The sequence below is a fragment of the Hyperolius riggenbachi genome, chromosome 10 (genome assembly GCF_040937935.1).
Source record: "Hyperolius riggenbachi isolate aHypRig1 chromosome 10, aHypRig1.pri, whole genome shotgun sequence".
NCBI classification, from domain to species: Eukaryota; Metazoa; Chordata; class Amphibia; order Anura; family Hyperoliidae; genus Hyperolius; species Hyperolius riggenbachi.
Genome location: NC_090655.1, coordinates 265,033,761 through 265,054,976, shown reverse-complemented (window position 1 = coordinate 265,054,976; position 21,216 = coordinate 265,033,761). Strand labels below are relative to the sequence as shown.

General features: G+C 47.2%; 2 protein-coding genes and 1 long non-coding RNA gene across 3 annotated transcripts in view; 2 read left to right on the top strand and 1 right to left on the bottom strand.

Moving 5' to 3' along the window:
- The window catches only part of LOC137535386 (zinc finger protein 585A-like), a 764,031-nt gene that overhangs the window by 524,240 nt on the left and 218,575 nt on the right, over positions 1-21,216 (bottom strand). The window lies entirely within an intron of this gene.
- The window catches only part of LOC137535849 (uncharacterized), a 349,356-nt gene that overhangs the window by 237,270 nt on the left and 90,870 nt on the right, over positions 1-21,216 (top strand).
- Positions 387-1,311, top strand: LOC137535442 (uncharacterized). Its single transcript, XR_011024402.1, has 3 exons — positions 387-473; positions 608-641; positions 1,225-1,311. It is a non-coding gene; the product is annotated as an uncharacterized lncRNA (long non-coding RNA).

The following is a 21,216-nucleotide window of genomic DNA, read 5'->3' as shown; positions in this document are numbered from 1 at the left end:
CAGTGTGTGCTCCAGTCCTCTGCTCCCATTAGCCTCAGTCTCTGCCTCTCCTCATATCCTCATCTATCTACCACTGCCAGCACTGCTGTAACATCACAGGAATGGTAACAGTGGAAGGTGGATGTGAGGAGAGAAGGCCAGCTGGAGAGGAGGCAGAGGGAGGACAGGACTGCAGCACGCTGTGAGTATAGTGCACAGGTAGCTATAAACCAGCTTAATATGCTTTCCTGCAATACTCTGCATGGCCCTACCACCCACAAGTGACAGCAATGGGGAGTACTGGGATGAGGGGGATCCTGTACTGGTAGTTTCACCACTGACAACTGTACAGCCTAGATTATCCTCCCCTTATTATCTATCAAAAGGCATCAGCATCCTGTACAGATCACATGACCACATCACTGAAAATGGATCACATGACCGAGAGGATATTCAACCTCACCTTGGAGATCATCTATCTGCTGACTGGAGAGGTGAGGAGGATTCTGGGAGATCACATGACATCTTTATTAATAAAACACAAGTGACCACAGAGGTGTGGGGATTATTGTATTTTACTGTACATACTTATGAGTTTCCACATCATGTGAATCCTTGAATTTTTCAGCCATGGAAAGAAGCACAGCAATGCAGGTGGATAGGTTAGTTGCCTTATTATGCAAGTTTCTCCATACAAAGTGCATGGCAAAAACTTGACAACATGACACTGACTGACACTGCATCCATTTCCCATGTAATGATTGTCAGTTACACTAGATACAAGTGAAAATTTGCATACAAATTCACATTAACCAGCATTTTATTTATTTAAGTATTTATATAGCGCTGACATATCACGCAGCGCTGTACAGAGTAGATTGTCATGTCACTAACTGTCCCTCAGAGGGGCTCACAATATAATCCCTACCATAGTCATATGTCTATGTATGTATTGTGTTGTGCATGTATCATAGTCTAGGGCTAAATTTAGGGGGAAGCCAATTAACCTATCTGTATGTTTTTGGGGCGTGGGAGGAAACCAGAGTGCCCGGGGGAAACCCATGCAGACACGGGGAGAACATACAAACTCCTTGCAGATGTTGACCTGGCTGGGATCCGAAGCGGGGACCCAGTGCTGCAAGGCGAGAGCGCTAACCACTATGCCACTGTGCTGCCCAGGAAAATTTGCATGTGGAAACACACATGTGGAAACATAGCCTTAACTGTTATTCTCACTCTTACTAGGGGTTTAAATTACCAAAAATCGCACCTGTTGACATAATAACTCCACAAGACTCTTTGCACACACCATCCCCCATCCCAGTGTCCCCTCATTATTGCCTGATACCATATTCCCTGACACCAGAGAGGAGGAAGAGGAAGAAGATTCTGGAAGTCATCAGGAAGATGATGGAGCTGCTGACAGGAGAGGTGAGCAGTGCTGGGAATTATGGGACATTATGCAGTAACAGCAAGAGGTGTGTCTGGTTCAGGTGGTGACTGTATCATTGTGTGTGTCAGGTTCCCATAAGGTGTCAGGATGTCACCATCTATTTTTCCACGGAGGAGTGGCAGTATTTAGAAGAACGCAAGGATTTCTACAAGGAGGTGATGATGGACAATCAGATAAGCTTCAGTTGTGTCAATATGGATCAAAAGAAGATTGACTTGAATGAGACAATCCTGAACCTCACCCTGGAGATCATCTATCTGCTGACTGGAGAGGTGAGGCGGATTCTGGGAGGTCACATGACATCACTCATCCATCTATTAAAAACACACAAACCTGACCAAAGAGAGCAAGTAGTTTTGAATCAGGATGATATAATTTATTGGCTAACTTAGAGATAAAAAAAAGTAAGCTTTCGGGCTAATAAGCCTTCATCGGACTTAGTTCCTGGCTAACACGGTACAACACTACTTGCTCTGACCAGAGAGGTGAGGAGGATTCTGGGAGGTCATATAACATTATTTTTGGTCTTTCTTTACAGAGTGTTCTTCCAGTGAAGTCTGGTAATCATGTGACTATACAGGTGGCCCCACCTCACTCCCTGATATCTGAGAGACACAACAAGCAGATGATTCTGGAAGTCACCAGGAAGATGATGGAGCTCCTGACGGGAGAGGTGATTGGTGCTGGGAATTATGGGACATTATCCAGCAACAAGAAGGGGTGTATCTTGGTCGTGACTGTAGCATTGTTCTCGTGTCAGGTTCCCATAAGGTGTCAGGATGCCATTGTCTATTTCTCCATGGAGGAGTGGCAGTATATAGAAGGACACAAGGACCTCTACAAGGATGTCATGATGGAGAATCAGCCGCCCCTCACATCATTGGGTAGGAGGAGTTTTTTTTTTTAAAGGAGAGAGCAGTACAGAGGGTTCACCTAGATCCCCCATCTTCATCAAGCATTACCGCATTCGGTAATGCTGAAAACAGCTGACTTAACGAAGCACTTTAGAAAATGTTAATTCATCAAAGCTGTTACCGAATGAGAAGCTGAAATGACACAGCAATGAGATAAATTACCGACATGTGCTCAACAAATGTTAATTCATCAAGGTTCCCACATTCGCTAACACATTCGGTGTTTATCTCAAGCTCTCCCCTGTCGTTACAGGCTTCGAAAGCCTTCTGTGTGAATGTTTTCATGATTAGCAGGAGCAGGCAGCCAATAGAAACAGCCCCTGTTCTCCTGCAAGTGCCGCTGATAGGTCAGGCTTCTCCACACAAGCTTTCAGACCCCCCAAGCAGTGAGCAGAGAGAAGGGGTCAAAATATATCCCCAGATTCCCTTCGGTGGTGTAACCCTTTCAGGCCCTGTTTGATAATGCAAAGATGCTGGTGGTGAAATCACCAAGCATGGCATTTGTAATGTCTCCAGGAAGTTCATCTACGTTGTGGCAAATAAATAAAATGTTAAGAAAGACTGATCGACAGATTCAGAGCAGCAGAGGCAGTATAAGTAACAGTAAATATAACACACGTTTACATGTAAAGGGATGTCTGGATGCCTTCTATTGTTATCAGCTTGTAACAACACACGGACATTCCAAGCTGCTCTGCACCACTCTGCTGTTATCGAACAGCCTTTGATGAATTGAAGCCTAGTAGTTCGGTAACTTAACGAACCTCTACCACACATGGGAAAATATTGATGAATTAGCACAGTGAAGTGTAAAATACCGAATGCGGTATTTTAAAGAGAACCCGAGGTGGGAATTACTTTTACTATTGGGGCACAGAGGCTGGTTGTGCGCACTAAGACCAGCCTCTGTTGCCCCATCGTGTGCCTCCATGTCCCCCCTGCTCGCCGCTATACCCCCCGCATTGCTGGCTGTGTCGCCAGCTCAATGTTTACCTTGCGCTGTCAGTCAGCGCCGCTCCCCCGCCTCCTCCGCATCGGCGCCACCCGCCGCGTCACTTCCCTCCTATCAGCGGGAGGGAAGGGACACGGGTGGGTGCGCCGATGCGGAGGAGGCAGGGGAGCAGCGCTGACTGACAGCGCAAGGTAAACATTGAGCTGGCGACACGCTGCGTGTCGCCAGCAATGCGGGGGGTATAGCGGCGAGCAGGGGGGACATGGAGGCACACGATGGGGCAACAGAGGCTGGTCTTAGTGCGCACAACCAGCCTCTGTGCCCCAATAGTAAAAGTAATTCCCACCTCGGGTTCTCTTTAAGGACTGGGGTTTTGTTATCGAACACCCTTTGATGAATTGAAGCCATGTATTCCATCAGTATGTATTTTCTACAGATGTATCCAGTAACATAAACCCACCAGAGAGATGTACAGGTCCTCTTTATTCCCAGGATTGTCAGCAGGAAGATCATCCCATGCTCCACCATTATCAGGTAGGTTGGAATGGCGATCACCAGAGTCTCCACCTTGTATGACATTGTTTCCTTCTGCACTTGCTGATATATGGGCTCACATTTTAAATTGTCTTTGATTTTGTGCAATAAGGATAGAAAACCGAGACGTGTGAAAGCCGTGCTTAAAGAGGAAGAAGAAGAGATGTATGTGAGGGGTGATCAGCAGTCTATGGAGAAAGGTGACATGATGAGGACAATTAAAGAGGAAGAAGAAGAGACTTATGTGAGGCGTGATCAGCAGTCTATGGAGGAGGGAGACATGATGAGAGCATCTAAGGAGGAAGACATTATTACAGGTATGAGCATTGGTGAGTGATAAGCATTAGATATTCTAAAGACTTATATATGTCCCAGCTGGGCATAGTATAGGTCACATGATGCCAATATCTGGGGAGGGGCTGTAAGAATGTCAGCAGTGGAGTAGCAATAGGGGTTGCAGAGGTAGCAACCACATCAGGCCCTGGGGCAAAAGGGGCCCTCCCTCAACTGCAGTATTAGCTCTTTATTGATCCTGTGCAGGTAATAAACAGTTCTACAGATGCTTTGAATAGTAGTAATCATTAACAAACTGTTCCCCATCACCTTTTTGCACCTCTGACACTGTAGTTTTCCTTTGCAGGATATGGTGCGCTGTATCAGTTGTTATGTATATAGTGCTTGGCGGGGCCCCAATGTAAAACTTGCACCAGGGCCCACAGTTCCTTAGCTACGCTACTGAGTTTCATTGATGTTTAGGGGAGGGGAGACTAAAGTTAAAAGTAGCTAAAATACAGTAGCAATAAAAAGTGTGTGAACCCTTTGGAATTATATGAATTTCTGCACAAATCTATATATATAAAATCGGATGTGTGTGTGTGTGTGTGTGTGTGTGTGTGTGTGTGTGTGTGTGTGTGTGTGTGTGTGTGTGTGTGTGTGTGTGTGTGTGTGTGTGTGTGTGTGTGTGTGTGTGTGTGTGTGTGCGCCGCGATCACGTGAAAACGGCTTTACCGATTTGAACGAAACTTGGTACACAGATCCTTTACTACCTGGGATGATATGTTCTGGGGGTCTCGCATCCCCCTGTACACCTGGGCGGAGCTACAAACAGCCAATCAGATTCTACCCATTCAAGTCAATGGAAAAAAATGGAAAAAGGCTGCCATTCTCACAGTAATCAAGCCAGAGTCCCCACACTTGGCACAGTTGGTCACTTGGTGACCGAGGTTACAAATCCAGGAAAAGTGGGAGGAGCATAAAACAGCCAATGACATTTCAGACATTCATTTTAAATGGAAAAATGTAAACAGCAGCCATTCTTACACTGTTAATCGCAGGGTTCTCACACTTGGCACACTTGGTCACTGGGTGAATTAGATTAATATTCAGGAAAGTGGGTGGAGCCTACGACAGCCAATCAAAAGTCACCTATTGATTTTCAAGGGGAATATTAAAACTGCTGCCATTCTTACACTGTTAATGGCAGAGGCTTCAAACTTGCTACAGCCTGTCATTGGGTGATTGGGGTCCAAATTCACAAAAGGGGCGGGGCCACAAACAGCCAATCAGACTTTCCTGGTACATAAACTGCTTCCATTCACACATTTTTGATGCCAGGAACCTGAAAGCTCACAAACTTGGTCATTGAGTGGCTGTGTGTCAAGGTTACAAAAAGTGGGCGGAGCCAAAAATAAAGTTCACTAGGAAAATATAAACTTCAGCCATTCTTACACTGTTACTGGCAGGGTTCTCAAACTTTGCACAGTTGGACACTGGGTGTATGGGATGAATATTCAAGAGAGTGGGTGGAGCCTACAACAGCCAATTAAAATTCACCTGTTGATTTTCAAAGGGAATATTTACATTGCTGCCATTCTTACACTGTTAATAGCAGATGCCTCAAACCTGGTACTGTTAGTCACTGGGTGACTGGGGTCCAAATTCAGAAAAGGGGGCGGAGCCACAAACAGCCAATCAGATTTGTTTAATTTCAATGGGAATATACAAATTATTGATACCAAGGACCCCAAAGCTCATAAACTTGGTCATTGAGTGACTGTATGTCAAGGTTAGAAAAAGTGGGCGGAGCCAACAACTACATTTTTTTTCAGGGGAAAATATAAACAGCAGCCATTCTTACACTGTTAATGGCAGGGTTCCCAAACTTGACACAGTGGGCAACTGGGTGACAGGGATTAGTGGTTAGCTCTCTCGCCTTGCAGCGCTGGGTCCCTGGTTCGAATCCCAGCCAGGGCACTATCTGCAAAGAGTTTGTATTTTCTCTCCTTGTCTGCGTTGGTTTCCTCCGGGCACTCCGGTTTCTTCCCACATTCCAAAAACATACGGATAAGTTAATTGGCTCCCCCTAAAAAATTGGCCCTAGACTATAGTACTTACACTACATAATATAGACATATGGCAATGGTAGGGATTAGATTGTGAGCTCCTTTGAGGGACAGTTAGTGACAAGATATATATATACACTGTACAGCGCTGCGTAATATGTCGGCGCTATATAAATACTAAATAATAATAAAAATAATATTCAGAAATGTGGGTGGAGCCAACAACAGCCAATCAAATTTCACCTATTGATTTTCAAGGGGAATATTTACATTGCTACCATTCTTACGCTGTTAATGGCAGAGGCCTCTTACCTGATAGGTGACTGGGGTCCAAATTCACTAAAGGGGGTGCTGCCACAAACAGCCAATCAGATTTGTTAGATTGATTTCAGCCATTCTGTTATTGACAGGGTTCTCAAATGTGACACAGTTGGTCAATGGATGACTGGGATTAATATTCAGGAAAGTGGGTGGAACCTACAACAGCCAATCAAAATTTACCTATTGATTTTCAAGGGGAATATTGAAACTGCTGCCACTCTTACACTAATAATGGCAGAGGCCTCAAACCGGCTACAGTCAGTCATGAAGTGGCTGGGGTTCAAATCCACTAAAAGGGTGGAGCCACAAACAGCCAATCAGATTACTTTACTGGATAAACTGCTTCCATTCACACAATTTTGATGGCAGAAACCCAAAAGCTTAAAACTTGGTCACTGGGTGACTGGGATTAATATTCAGAAAAGTGGGTGGAGCCTAAAAAGAAAATCAAAATTCACCTGTTGATTTTCAAGGGGAATATTTAAATTGCTGCCATTCTTGCACTGTTAATGGCACAAGCCTCAAACCTGGTACAGTTGGTCATTGGGTCACAGGGGTTCAAATTCAGAAAAGGGGCGGAGCTACAAACAGCCAATCAGATTTGTTTCTTCTCAGTGGTAAATTACAAATTATTGATGCCAAGGAGCCCAAAGCTCACAAACTTGGTCATTGAGTGACTGTGTCCAGGTTACATAAAGTGGGCGGAGCCAAAAACAAATTTCACTAGGGAAATATAAACTGCAGCCACTCTTACACTGTTAATGGCAGGGTTCTCAAACTTTGCCCAGATGGTCACTGGGTGACTGAGATTAATATTATGGGAAGTGGGTGGAGCCTATAATAGCCAGTCAAAATGCACCTGTTGATTTTCAAGGGGAATATTTAAATTGCTTCCATTTTTGCTCTGTTAATAACAGATGCCTCAAACCTGCTACAGTTGGTCATTGGGTGACTGGGGTTCAAATGCTGGAGAGGGGTGAAGCCACAAACAGCCAGTCTGATTTGTTTAATTTCTATGGGAATATACAAATTATTGATGACAAAGACCCCAAAGCTCACAAACTTGGTCATTGAGTATTTGTGTGTTAGGGTTAGAAAAAGTGAGTGGAGCTAACACCAGCCAAATACATACCCGGGCAACGTCGATTCATCAGCTATTATTCATAAAAGTGGATGGAGCGCTGCGTAATATGTTGGCGCTTTATAAATACAATAAATAAATAAATAAATGGAGCCTACAAAAGCCAATCAAAATCTATTGATTTTCAAGGGGAATATTTCATTACTGCCATTCTTGCACTGTTAATGGCACAAGCCCCAAACTGGGTACAGTTATTTATTGGGTCACTGGGGTTCAAATTCAGAAAATGGGTGGAGACACAAACAGCCAATCAGATTTGTTTCATTTCAATGCAAATTATTGATGTCAAAGACTGCAAAGCTCACAAATTTGGTCATTGAGTAATTAAGTAATTGTCTGTTACTGTTACAAAAAGTAGGCATAGCCAACACCAGCCAAATACATAGCCAGGCAATGCTGGGTCATCAGTGGGCGGAGTCAAATACAAATTTCACTGGGAAAATGTAAACTGCAGCCATTCTTACACTGTTAACGGCAGGGTTCCCAAACTTTGCCCAGATGGTCACTGGGTGACTGGGATTAATATTCATAAAAGAGGGTGGAGCCTACAAAAGCCAATCCAAATTCATTTATTGCTTTTCAAGGGGAATATTCAATTGCTGCCATTCTGGCACTGTTAAAGACACAAGCTTGAAACCTGGTACAGTTGGTCATTGGATGACTGGGGTTCAAATTCAGAAAAGAGGGTGGAGCCACAGCCAATCAGATTTGTTTCATTTCAATGCAAATTAATGATGCCAAACACTGCAAAGCTCACAAACTAGGTCATTGAGTCATTGTGTGTTAGGGCCAGAAAAGTGGGCGGTGCCAACACCAGCCAAATACATACCCTGGCAACGCCGGGCAATCAGCTAGTTGGTCATAAAATGTGATCTGACCTTCACCTGAGTCACAACAATAGGCAATCACAGTCTGCTTAATGTAATACCACACAAATAATTAAATGTTCCCATTGTAATGAATATAATGGCATCTGCGGCGAGCGGCATCGCCGCCGCAGCTGCCTCCATGTCCCCGCTCGTTCCTCCGGCGGAGGTGGTCTGGGGGACGACGGCTGCGGCGAACGGTTCCGCTGCCGCAGCTGCCCTCGTGCCTCTGCCCGTCTTCTTGGCGTGTAGAACGCCAAGGACGGGGCTTTCTCCTGCGTACAGGGTCGCTGTCTTGCGCGGGCGCGCGCACAGACAGGACCTTTATTCCAGGAAGAGAGGCGTCAGCTGACCTGCTGGTCGGCTGAAGTCAGAGGAGTCTCACGGCACCCAGGATTGGCTGATCCAGCAGGGGCGTGCCAGTGGGGTCTCCTCTGCTTCATAAGCCTCCAGGCTTCACTCTCACACTGTCTGTTGTCGTGAATACTTGCGTGTTAGCGCTCAGACCTTAGACTAGTTCCCGGGTGTTGATGCTAAGGACTTCACACCTAGACTAGGATATTGCTTATTGTATTGATCTCCTGTGTATGACTCTTAGCTATTACTCTGACTCTGATCCTGCTTTCTGATTTTGTACTTTTGCCTATCTGCCTACCTGTTGCTGAACCTCTGCCTGATTACTCTCTTGTCTCACGATCTTGTACCGATACTCACCTCTCTGTTTCCGAACCTTGCCTGCCTGACCATTCTACTCACCAGTGGGCCCTCGCCACTGATGAGGTGTTAGCTACGCCAGCCGCTCTGGTGAAGCAGTCCTGCTAGGCTGCAGTTCAGCCTTTATTATCTACCCCCTGGGTGATCTGTCATTGTAGTTTTATTGTGTCACTAGGCTGCAGTAGAGTCTGACTCACCCGCTCCATGGGTGATCTGGCCTCCTCGATATTGTTTTCTCCAGCTTGCTGGGGCTTGTACTCTGGGGCACGCTCAGTGTACTGATAGTACTTCACCAGCCCCTATGGTGAGGTCTCATTCAACTATTAAAGTTACGGTTGCACCAAATCACTACACACTCAGCTCTTTGCTATACTAGTATTATTGGTGATTCTGCAGATCACCCATAATCAGGTATAGCGTCTGTATTATTAGTGATTCTGCAGATCACCACATAATCAGACATCTGAGCTATGACACAAGACTGTTACACCCATGTTTTTGTTGAACACACCATGTAAACATTCACAGTGTGTGAAGAAACGCGGAAGAGCCGCCGCTAAAGTCAGCGGGAGGCGGCTCTTTCCGCGCATGGCATGGCGGAACGCGGAAAAACTGCCGCGTCTGACGCAGCGGTTAGCGCGCATGGGCCTGTTGCGAACATTCTGACCCAACGCGGGGAGGCCGCCGCTGCGGATGGCGGTGCGACCAACCCCGCGCACGGGTCAGCGAGCACATTGCAAGACAGTACTGGTGTGGCTGGGACTGATAGTCCACCAAGGTTCAGAATGACGCGCGTGCGCGCAGAGAGGCAGAACTTATATGGCAGCCAGAAAAGGGTCAGCTGACAATTCTGTGTCCTCTCATTGGTCCAGCACTTATAATAATAATAATGGCAGTATTTGTATAGCGCCTTTCTCCTGTCGGACTCAAAGCGCTTGTGAGGCAGCCACTAGAGCGCACTCAGTAGGCAGTAGCAGTGTTAGGGAGACTTGCCCAATGAACTCCTTACTGAATTACTGGCTTACTGAACAGGCAGAGCCAAGATTCGAACCCTGGTCTCCCGTGTCAGAGGCAGAGCCCTTAACCAGTACACCATCCAGCCACTTAGGGAGGTGCTGGAGAGTGTCTGTGTATATATACTGCTGGCTGTCCAGTTGCTGGTTGTCTGGCGTTGCGATCACATACGTGGGAGCACTCAGACCTGAGTCAGATCCTAAAGTGTGCCGGGACCAGCTGGAGCTGTAATCCTACACTTAGCTAGATTCTGTTGATAGTTTAAAGTACTAGTTTGATTGTGATTATCTGTTATGACCCTTTGCCTGCCTGACTATCCTTCTGAACTCTGATCCTGTACCTTGCTATTCTGATACTCTGTTGCCGAACCCCGGCTCGCCCTAAGACTCTGCATCTGCCTCCTGATTCTGTACCTCGATATTTCTGATACCCTGTTGCCGAACCCTGCTTGTTATTAGACCCTGCATCTGCCTTCTGAATCTGTACTGTATCTGTCTGTGTGGTTACGACCCGGCTTGTCCGGCCTCGAGAACCGACCTTACTGTTAGAGGCGGTTCCCAGTCCCGGTAGTGACACTCCCTCCTGAGTGTCACTCTCGGTTGGTCCTTCCTACTCTCAGCCTGACTCCTCCTCCCGGGAAAGTCCAGGTCTTCGGAGGGAATTTGTGCAGTACTCCTTACTGCTCTGAGGCCTAGTCCTCTAAGTATTACAGTTGCACCAAACACTCCTACTCTGCTCAGGTGTCCAGAGGTTAGCTTATATATCTGATTATCGGTGATACTGCAGATCATCAATAATCCGGTATATATCTGTATTCCCGGTGATACTGCAGATCACCGGTAATCAGATCCTCTCTGTGTTACACCGATTGTTACAGAACGCCAGACCCAAAAAATGCAAATGGACGCAAACACTGATCGTCTGGGTGTAGTTGCCGCTTCGGTGGAAAACATTAATCAAGTACTGGGCACCCACAAAACTCTTATTGATGCCCTATCAGGGTCTGTACAAACCCTCCAAACATCAGTGGATCATGTGCGATCCCCTTCTAGCTCTGACATACGTATGCCGGTACCTGAAAGGTTTTCTGGCCACAGATCTGACTTCCGAAATTTTAGGAGTAGAGTGTTGTCCTATTTTGACTTGAGACCCCAGTCTTCAGGAACGGAGACTCAGAGGGTCACATTTATCAAAACCCTATTATCAGGCGATTCGCAGACATGGGCGTACAGTTTGCCCACCGGGGACACAGCCCTTACCTCCGTAGAGGAGTTATTTAAAGCCATGGCAGTAATTTACGACGACCCGGACCTTGCCTCGACCTCTGAGCGGAAGCTCAAGCTTTTGCGGCAAGGCAAAGGTCCGGTCGAAGATTATGCGGCTGAATTTAGAAGGTGGTCAGTTACAGCCAGGTGGGACACCTATGCCCTGTTGGATTGCTTTCTGTCAGGCCTATCTGATGAGGTCTCCGATCTGATGCTGAGTCAGCCCGAGCCCAGAACAGTCGATGAGGCCATTTCATCGGCCATTCGTATCGACCGCAGGCTGCGCCATCAGAGACAGACCAGGGGCAGTCATCGTGTCAGGTTGACATCTTACGCTGCACCTCCCGCTGCACCTCCAGTGACTCCCTCGCCTCCTGTCTCATCTTCTCCGGTCTTTACTCCACCCGAGCCAATGCAGATTGGTCAGTCAAAACTGACCCAGGTGGAGCGAAGACAGAGAATGACTGAACAACTGTGTCTGTATTGTGCGGAAGGGGGGCATAGAGTACGAAACTGTCCTAATAAGCCGGGAAATGCTACCGCCTAGGAGTTGTAAGGGGTAACACCCTAGGCGCCCGACTCGTACCCCTAGAAGAAAAACGGTTGCTTTTTCCCTGTACAGTTACATGGGAAGATAAGACCGAGGCCACGGAAGCCTTTATTGATTCAGGCTTGAGGCTAACTTTATGGATTTTGAGTTCGCTAAAAAATTGGGTATTCCGCTCACAGCGGTGGAACCACCCATTCAGGTCACGGCAGTGGATGATTCTCCTCTGCAGAGGAATCATCCGCTGTCCCAGACACCAGAGGTGGAAATCACTGTGGGGGTTTTGCATTGGGAGAGATTGCAGTTTTTTGTGTTACATATGACTACGTCCACCATTATACTTGGCATGCCATGGCTACACCTTCATTCTCCGCACATTGATTGGGCCACCGGTCAATTAATTTTCCTGGTCTGATCATTGTTTTCAACAATGTTTAGGAAAGGTGACTTTGGGTCAAACCAGGATTCAGGTGGAGGGGGTTCGTGAGCAGTACTTGAAATATTCTGACGTATTTTGTCCCAAGGCAGCAGACAAGTTACCCCCACATCGCCCTTTCGACTGTCCCATCGATCTCCGTTCAGGTTGCATGCCCCCCGGGGCCATTTGTACAATTTATCTGGGCCCGAAAAATTGGCCATGCAAGATTATATCCGTGAAAATTTGGCCAAGGGTTTCATTCGCCCGCCCCGGTCACCTGCTGGGGCAGGTTTCATTTTTGTTAAGAAAAAAGACGGAGGCCTGCGGCCCTGCATTGATTACCGGGGCCTGACTTATTCACACAGGTCACCAATGCTAAGGTCTTTTCAAAGTTAGACTTACGGGGTGCGTACAACCTGGTACGAATAAGGAAGGGCGATGAGTGGAAGACGGCCTTTAATACGCCCGACGGGCATTACGAATATTTATTGATGCCCTTCGGGTTATGTAATGCGCCAGCCGTCTTTCAGGAGCTAACCAATGAGGTCTTCAGGGTGGTGTTGGGGAGATTCGTTCTAGTATATCTAGATGATATACTTATTTTCTTCAACAACCTCTCTGAGCATAGGACCCACGTAAAATTTGTGTTGGACAAACTGAGGTGGAACTCACTTTACGCTAAGCTGGAGAAATGTATCTTCGAAGTAACATCTGTCACCTTTATGGTATACATTATCTCCACCTCAGGCCTGTCCATGGAACCTGCCAAAGTTTCCGCGGTTCTGGAATGGCCTCAGCCGGTTGGGTTGAAGTCTCTTCAGCGGTTCTTAGGCTTCGCGAACTACTATAGAAGGTTCATTAAAGGGTACTCCACAGTCATTGCACCCCTCACCAGTCTCACCAAAAAAGGGACAGATACCACTCATTGGCCTCCTGAGGCTCTGCAGGCATTCTCCACCCTGAAGGATCTGTTTTGCTCTGCACCTGTCCTTAGACACGTGGACACTTCGTTCCCCTTTATTGTTGAGGTGGACGCCTCAGAGGTCGGGGTGGGGGCTGTGCTGTCTCAGCGGTCAGGCTTGCAGGGTTGAATACACCCATGTGCCTACTTCTCTCGTAGGTTCTCCCCAGCAGAGAGAAACTCTGATATAGGCAACAGGGAGCTCCTGGCCATTAAATTGGCTTTTGAAGAATGGCGACATTGGTTAGAGGGAGCAGAACATATGATCACAGTTTATACTGATCACAAGAACCTGGAATACATCGAGGGGGCTAAGAGGTTGAGCCCCCGTCAGGCTCGATGGTCGTTATTTTTCTCCCGGTTCAGGTTTATTATTACTTATACTCCAGGTAGCAAGAATGTTAAGGCGGATGCTTTGTCCAGGTGCTTTGAGCCATAGACAGCACAGCCCTCCGTCCCTGAGACTATTGTTCCGCAGAAATTGGTGCTGGCTGCAACTGATACTTGGGAAGACTGGAAGGAGACTTTAAGTCCCTTTGAGCAGGACATCCCGGAAGGGAAGCCTGAAGGGGTTATGTTCATTCCTCTGCCATTCCGTCTCCAGATCTTAGAGATGTTCCATGCGCACAAGAATGCTGGACATCCCGGAGCAGCCAGAACACAAGATCTTGTGGCCAGGTGTGCCTGGTGGCCCTCCCTGTCAGCAGATTGCAAGGAGTTTGTTAGGGAGTGTGCAATATGTGCAAAAAGTAAGCCCTCCCGGCTGGCACCTGTCGGTACCTTGCAGCCTTTGCCCGCCCCGAGTGAACCGTGGACCCACTTGTCCATGGATTTTGTGGGTGAGCTTCCCAGGTCTGAAGGCATGTCGGTCATTTGGGTGGTAGTCGACCGCTTCAGCAAGATGGCCCATTTCGTGCCCTTAAAAGGACTCCCCTCGGCCCAGGAATTGGCCGACTTATTCATCGTCCACGTTTTCCGGCTGCATGGCATTCCGGAAAACATAGTGTCAGATCGGGGAGTCCAATTCGTCTCTAGATTCTGGAGGGCATTTTGCCACCAAATGGGCATGAAGTTGTCATTCTCGTCGGGCTACCACCCACAGACCAATGGGCAGACTGAACGGATCAATCAGTCATTAGAGCAGTTCTTAAGATGTTACGTTGCGGTGGCACAGAATGACTGGGTGAAGTTTCTGCCCTATGCAGAGTTTGCACAGAACAATTTGAGGAGTTCTTCTTCTGTTTTTTCTCCATTCCAGGTAGTGACAGGGAGATCGCCCAAATTCTCCCCTTTGCCAGTAGCCTCCACTCCGTTTCCAAGGACATGAGCTGCGCATGGAGGAAAAACGTTTTAGCCATTTATTTAGGAAAGGGTTCTTTACAGTAAGAGTGGTTAAGATGTGGAATGCATTGCCACAGGAAGTCGTTATGGCAAACTCTATACCTGCATTTAAAGGGGGCTTAGATGCTTTCCTTGCGTTGAAAGACATCCATGGCTACAATTACTAGGTTATGCCTAATGATGTTGATCCAGGGATTTTATCTGATTGCCATCTGGAGTCAGGAAGGAATTTTTCCCATTTGGGGCTAATTGGACCATGCCTGGTGGGGGTTTTTTCGCCTTCCTCTGGATCAACAGGGGTATGTGGGGGACGGGCTGGAGTTGTACTTTGTACTGGTTGAACTCGATGGACGTATGTCTTTTTTCAGCCAAAATAACTATGTAACTATGTAACTCTGGAGGCCTGGCAGAGGTCATTTAAAGACATTTGGTGGAAGGTGAAAAATAATTTGGAAAGGGCATTTCAGAGTCAAAAGAGTCAAGCTGACAAGAGACGTTCGTTAGAGTGGAGGTTCCAGCCAGGAGACTTGGTTTGGGTGTCCACACGTCACTTGACCCTGAGACAACCCTCAGACAAAGCTTGGTCCCAGGTTTGTGGGTCCATTCCCGGTAGCTAAGAGGATCAACAACGTTACTTATACCGTTGATCTTCCCGCCAGCATGCGTGGGGTAAGGTCCTTTCACGTGTCCCTCTTTAAACCAGCGGTCCATGTGGGTCCCACTCCTCCTGTGATGGTGGATAGTCAACCTGAGTATGAAGTGGAGAAAATTTTGGACTCGCGTATAGTACAGAACGCAGTACAATATCTAGTGCACTGGAAGGGGTATGGTATTGAGGAAAGAATGTGGGTACCTGAGGGCCGCATGCATGCTGATAATTTGAGGAAGGAGTTCCACACTTTACATCCGGAAAAGCCTGGAAGGAGCTGTCCGGAGTCCACTCCTCGGGGGGGGGGGTGTTTACTGTGAAGAAACGTGGAAGAGCCGCCGCTACAAGTCAGCGGGAGGCGGCTCTTTCCGCGCATGGCATGGCGGAACGCGGAAAGCGCGCATGGGCCTGTTGCGAACATTCTGACCCAACGCGGGGAGGCCGCCGCCGGTGCGGATGGCGGTGCGACCAACCCCGCGCACGGGTCAGCGAGCACATTGCAAGACAGTACTGGTGTGGCTGGGACTGATAGTCCACCAAGGTTCAGAATGACGCGTGTGCGCGCAGGAGAGGCAGAACTTATATGGCAGCCAGAAAAGGGTCAGCTGACCAAGCTGGTCAGCTGACAATTCTGTGTCCTCTCATTGGTCCAGCACTTAGGGAGGTGCTGGAGAGTGTCTGTGTATATATACTGCTGGCTGTCCAGTTGCTGGTTGTCTGGCGTTGCGATCACAACGTGGTAGCACTCAGACCTGAGTCAGATCCTAAAGTGTGCCAGGACCAGCTGGAGCTGTAATCCTACACTTAGCTAGATTCTGTTGATAGTTTAAAGTACTAGTTTGATTGTGATTATCTGTTATGACCCTTTGCCTGCCTGACTATCCTTCTGAACTCTGATCCTGTACTCTGTTGCCGAACCCCGGCTCGCCCTAAGACTCCGCATCTGCCTCCTGATTCTGTACCTCGATATTTCTGATACCCTGTTGCCGAACCCTGCTTGTTATTAGACCCCGCATCTGCCTTCTGAATCTGTACTGTATCTGTCTGTGTGGTTATGACCCGGCTTGTCCGACCTCGAGAACCGACCTTACTGTTAGAGGCGGTTCCCAGTCCCAGTAGTGACACTCCCTCCTGAGTGTCACTTTCGGTTGGTCCTTCCTACTCTCAGCCTGACTCCTCCTCCCGGGAGAGTCCAGGTCTTCGGAGGGAATTTGTGCAGTACTCCTTACTGCTCTGAGGCCTAGTCCTCTAAGTAATACAGTTGCACCAAACACTCCTACTCTGCTCAGGTGTCCAGAGGTTAGCTTATATATCTGATTATCGGTGATACTGCAGATCGTCAATAATCCGGTATATATCTGTATTCCCGGTGATACTGCAGATCACCGGTAATCAGATCCTCTCTGTGTTACACCGATCGTTACACAGTGCAGGTGGAAAAGGTATGTGAACCCTTGGATTTAAGAACTGGTTTAACCTTCTTTGGCAGCAATAACTTCAACCAAACATTTCCTGTAGTTGCAGATCAGACGTGCCAAAATGGCCTGTAGAGATTTTTGACCAATCCTCTTTACAGAACTGTTTCAAATTCAGCATTATTTTTGGGATGTCTGGTGTAAATCGCTTTCTTGAGGTCATGCCACAGCATTTCAATTGGGTTGAGGTCAGGACTGGGCCACTCCAGAAGACATATTTTCTTCTGTTAAAGCCATCCTCTTGTTGATTTACTTCTATCTATGCTTTGGGTCGTGTCCTGTTGCAACACCCATCTTCTGCTGAGCTTCAGCTGGTGGACAGATGGCCTTAAAGGAATACTGTAGGGGGGTCGGGGGAAAATGAGTTGAACTTTCCCAGGGCTTCTAATGGTCCCCCGCAGACATCCTGTTCCCGCACAGCCACTCACCGATGCTCTGGTCCCCGCCTCCGGTTCACTTCTGGAATTTCAGGAGTGTACTGCGCAGGCACCACTTCTGGAATTTCAGACTTTAAAGTCAGAAATCCACTGCACCTGTGTTGCTGTGTCCTCGCTCCTGCTGATGTCACCAGGAGCGTACTCTACAGGCCCAGTATGGTCTGTGCCTGCGCAGTACACTCCTGAAATTCCAGAAGTAAACCGGAGGCGGGGACCAGAGCATCAGTAAGTGGCTGTGCGGGCACAGGATGTCTGCGGGGGACCATTAGAAGCCCCAGGGAAGTTCAACTCATTTTCCCCCGACCCCCCTCCTACAGTATTCCTTTAAGCTCTCCTGCAAAATGTCTTGATGAACTTGGGAATTCATTTTTCCTTCAATGATAGCAATCCATTCAGGCCCTGACACAGCAAAGCAGCCCCAAACCATGATGCCCACACCACCATACTTCACAGTTGGGATGAGGTTTTGATGTTGGTGTGCTGTTACTCTCCACACATAGTGTTGTGTGTTTCTTTCAGACAACTCAACTTTTGTTTCATCTGTCCACAGAATATTTTTCGAGTACTGCTGTAGAACATCCATGTGCTCTTTTGCAAACTTTAAACGTGCAGCAATATTTTTGGGGGGACAGAAGTGGCTTCCTCTGTGGTATCCTCCCATGAACGCCATTCTTGTTTAGTGTTTTACATATCATAGATTCTCGAACAGGGATGCCAGAGACTTTTGTAAGTCTTTAGCTGACACTCTAGGATTCTTCTTCACCTCATTGAGCATTCTGCGCTGTGCTATTGTAGTCATCTTTACAGGATGGCCACTCCTAGGGAGAGTAGCAGCAGTGCTGAACTTTCTCTATTTATAGATAATTTGTCTTACTGAGGACTGATGAACAGCAAGGCTTTTGGAGATAGTTTTATAACGTATTCCAGCTTTATGCAAGTCAACAATACTTAATCGCAGGTTTTCTGAGAGCTCTTTTGTGCAAGGCATCATTCACATCAGGCAAGGCTTCTTGGGAAAAAGCAAACCCCAAACTGGTGTATGTTTTTTTTATAGGGCAGGGCAGCTGTAACTAACACATCCAACCTCATCTTATTGATTGGACTCCAGCTGGCTGACACCTCACTCCAATTAGCTCTTGGAGATGTCATTAGTCTAGGGCATACATGTCAAACTCTGGCCCGCGGGCCAAATCTGGCCCACAGAGCCATCAAATTTGGCCCTCAAGTTGTTTCCCCACTTTGCATTATGTTTGGCTAATCTTGGTTGGTCCAATCCTAATATGAAGAAACATTACAAGCACACATGTCTCAGTTTTGGAAAAATAATCATCCTATTGTCACACTTTACATGAGTATAAGGTGGTTTCTGGTCTACTTGCATATAAAACATATTTAGCCTCTAGGGGGCTCTGCACACCTCTGTTGGTAGTCATTTCAGGTGCAGCCTGATTAGGCGCACTGAAAACTTCTCTTTGTTCTCAGAGTTCCCTTTGTGATCTAATAAAAGTCCTATATTCTCAACATTCTTTCTTTTGGAATTAATATATTTGCAAAATATTTGGGATTTTCACTAGCTACTTGTTTGGCCACCTGATTACCTTTTTTACAGTTTTTGTTTCATTCCTCATATTTCTTTAGTGCAGATGCAGTCCCGTCTGCTGTAGTGCCCGAAGGGCCTTCCTTTTACACCTAATCATGTCTAATATAGAACATTTTTTTTAGATGTAGAATTTGTATTCCCCTAAGTACTGTATGTTCATTCTTCACTCTTCATTGAATCTGTTTGAAAGTTAGCCATTTACGTTTAGTGTCCTTGCCCTGTAAAGGTAGCCATACATCTAGCAATCTATGGGCAGATTCGACCAAGAGACCAATCTCTGTCTAATCGAATCTCATAAGAGAGAGATGTGTCCATACACTGCAGACCGATTCCTGATCAATTTCAGCATGAAATCTCTCGGGAATCGGCCTTGTGACGCCGCATCTGACCGCCTCGCCACCCCGATGCTGTGCCGCCTAATATAAATGTCCCTCGTGCCCAGCGCAAGGTATACATTACCTTTCCGCCGCCTCCGCTAGTCTCCGCAGGCTCTGGGTGCACTCTGCTCATCATACACACGTGCCATGTCGTTGTCTAGTAATGTGGCCACGTGTATTAAGTCTGATGTCATACTTGCTAGGTAACCACGTGGGGCGCCCATGTGCGGTGAGTGGAGTGCGCCCAGAGCCTGCGGGGACAAGGGGAGGCGGTGGAAAGGTAATGTATACATTGCACAGGGGGGGGGGAGGGGGCATTTATCATTAGGGGGGACACCGCCATGGGTTTTGTTGCATTGATCAATCGCTGCGCACGTCGGCCCAACATCTTGCAGCATGCACGATTGACTATGCGACAAATATCAGGACCAAAATTGGTCACGTTGCCTGTCGGGCATGCATTTGGCACTGATTGTCAATGGGATGATCGACCACCGAGTCGCATGATATACAGTATGGCCACCTTAACTTACAATCCCAGCTTGTTTCTGTGCATACTGGCTTCTGCTGATTGAATACATCTCAGGCAGCATATCCATGGAGTGCAGATCTTTTCTTCTCTGCTTTACTGTTCCAGACTGCCAGATTTAAGGTGCCCATTAGTAATTTCCATAGCGTTATCTCATCTTTGTTATCATTGTTATCTTATCTTTGAGATAAGTGCACTGTTTTTGACCTCAGTGGGCAGAACTTGTTGTGCTGTAATTATCTTGCAATGCTTTGATCTCTCCCTGCCAGCAAAAAATATAAAAAATGAAAGCAGATGTCCTCTATTATTGTCTCACACTGCCCCCTAGTGACAGGTGGCCATAAATACACATTACAGCAGTACTAATTAGAAGCTAGGAAATCTAACAACTAAATAAAATAGAAATGTGCTAAAATAAATTGGCCTGGAGCACTTGCACACCTTAATTGGCTGCTAAAAGGATAATGTTTTAAGGTGGATGATCCTATATACTGTGTGGTATATATTTACTCCTATGTGCACAGGAGGAGCGATCTGGATAGGTGGTGTGAATTTGTGGAGACAACAGTTGTATGATGGTGGCGTGGTGCGGCTCTGTGATGACCACTCACTGTGGTTAGTAGAATATCTGTGTAGACAGGGATGGGGTAGGGACAAGACAAAAGGGGAAGAGCGCACTCAATTTCAAAACAATATAGACGACAAGCCTCTCCGTGGAATATTCTCACCTCTATAAGTTGCTGACTCGCCCGTATGGGTTGGTCAGTGTTAGTGCTTTTGTCCCTTTGTAGGCCAGGGACATAGGCTCTGAATACAGTGTTGCCGATTGCCTGCTGTCGCCTTTTGATCGCAGGATAACTCCGCCTTGGTACTTCCAAGTGTGGTCTCCAAGCTGGCTGGTACTTGTAGTCCTCCCGGTTTGGGGATAGGTGGTGGTGGAATATGCGGAGTAATAAAGCAGAGAGGTGAAGAGGAGGGAATGGATAGTCATGCGGCACAGGTGACTAAGCGCCCAGTGCCCCTTGTAGCCAGGTATATGCAGCCTCACCTGTGGAACGGCGAGAGTGATATCCTGGCTGGTGGGGCACACGTGTGCGGGGTCACTGGCCGTGGAAATAGGAGAGGGAGAACTGAGGTATAGCGGCCCAGAGAGAGCTGGTCACATAGGGGAAGAGCTGGTGCGCTTGCAGGTCAGGCACTCTGTGCTGTGGCGGCTGTGTGAAACCGCCACGCAGATGAGTGCTGTACTTCAGCGCTCCAAGTGGAGGTAGTTGAGCAAAGCAAGACACTGGCACGCTAACTGGAGTTGTCACTCACCGCTGCATGGGCTGATCTCAAATGGTCCTGCAGATGAGTATTCTACTCCAGCGTGCCAGCAAGATATGGA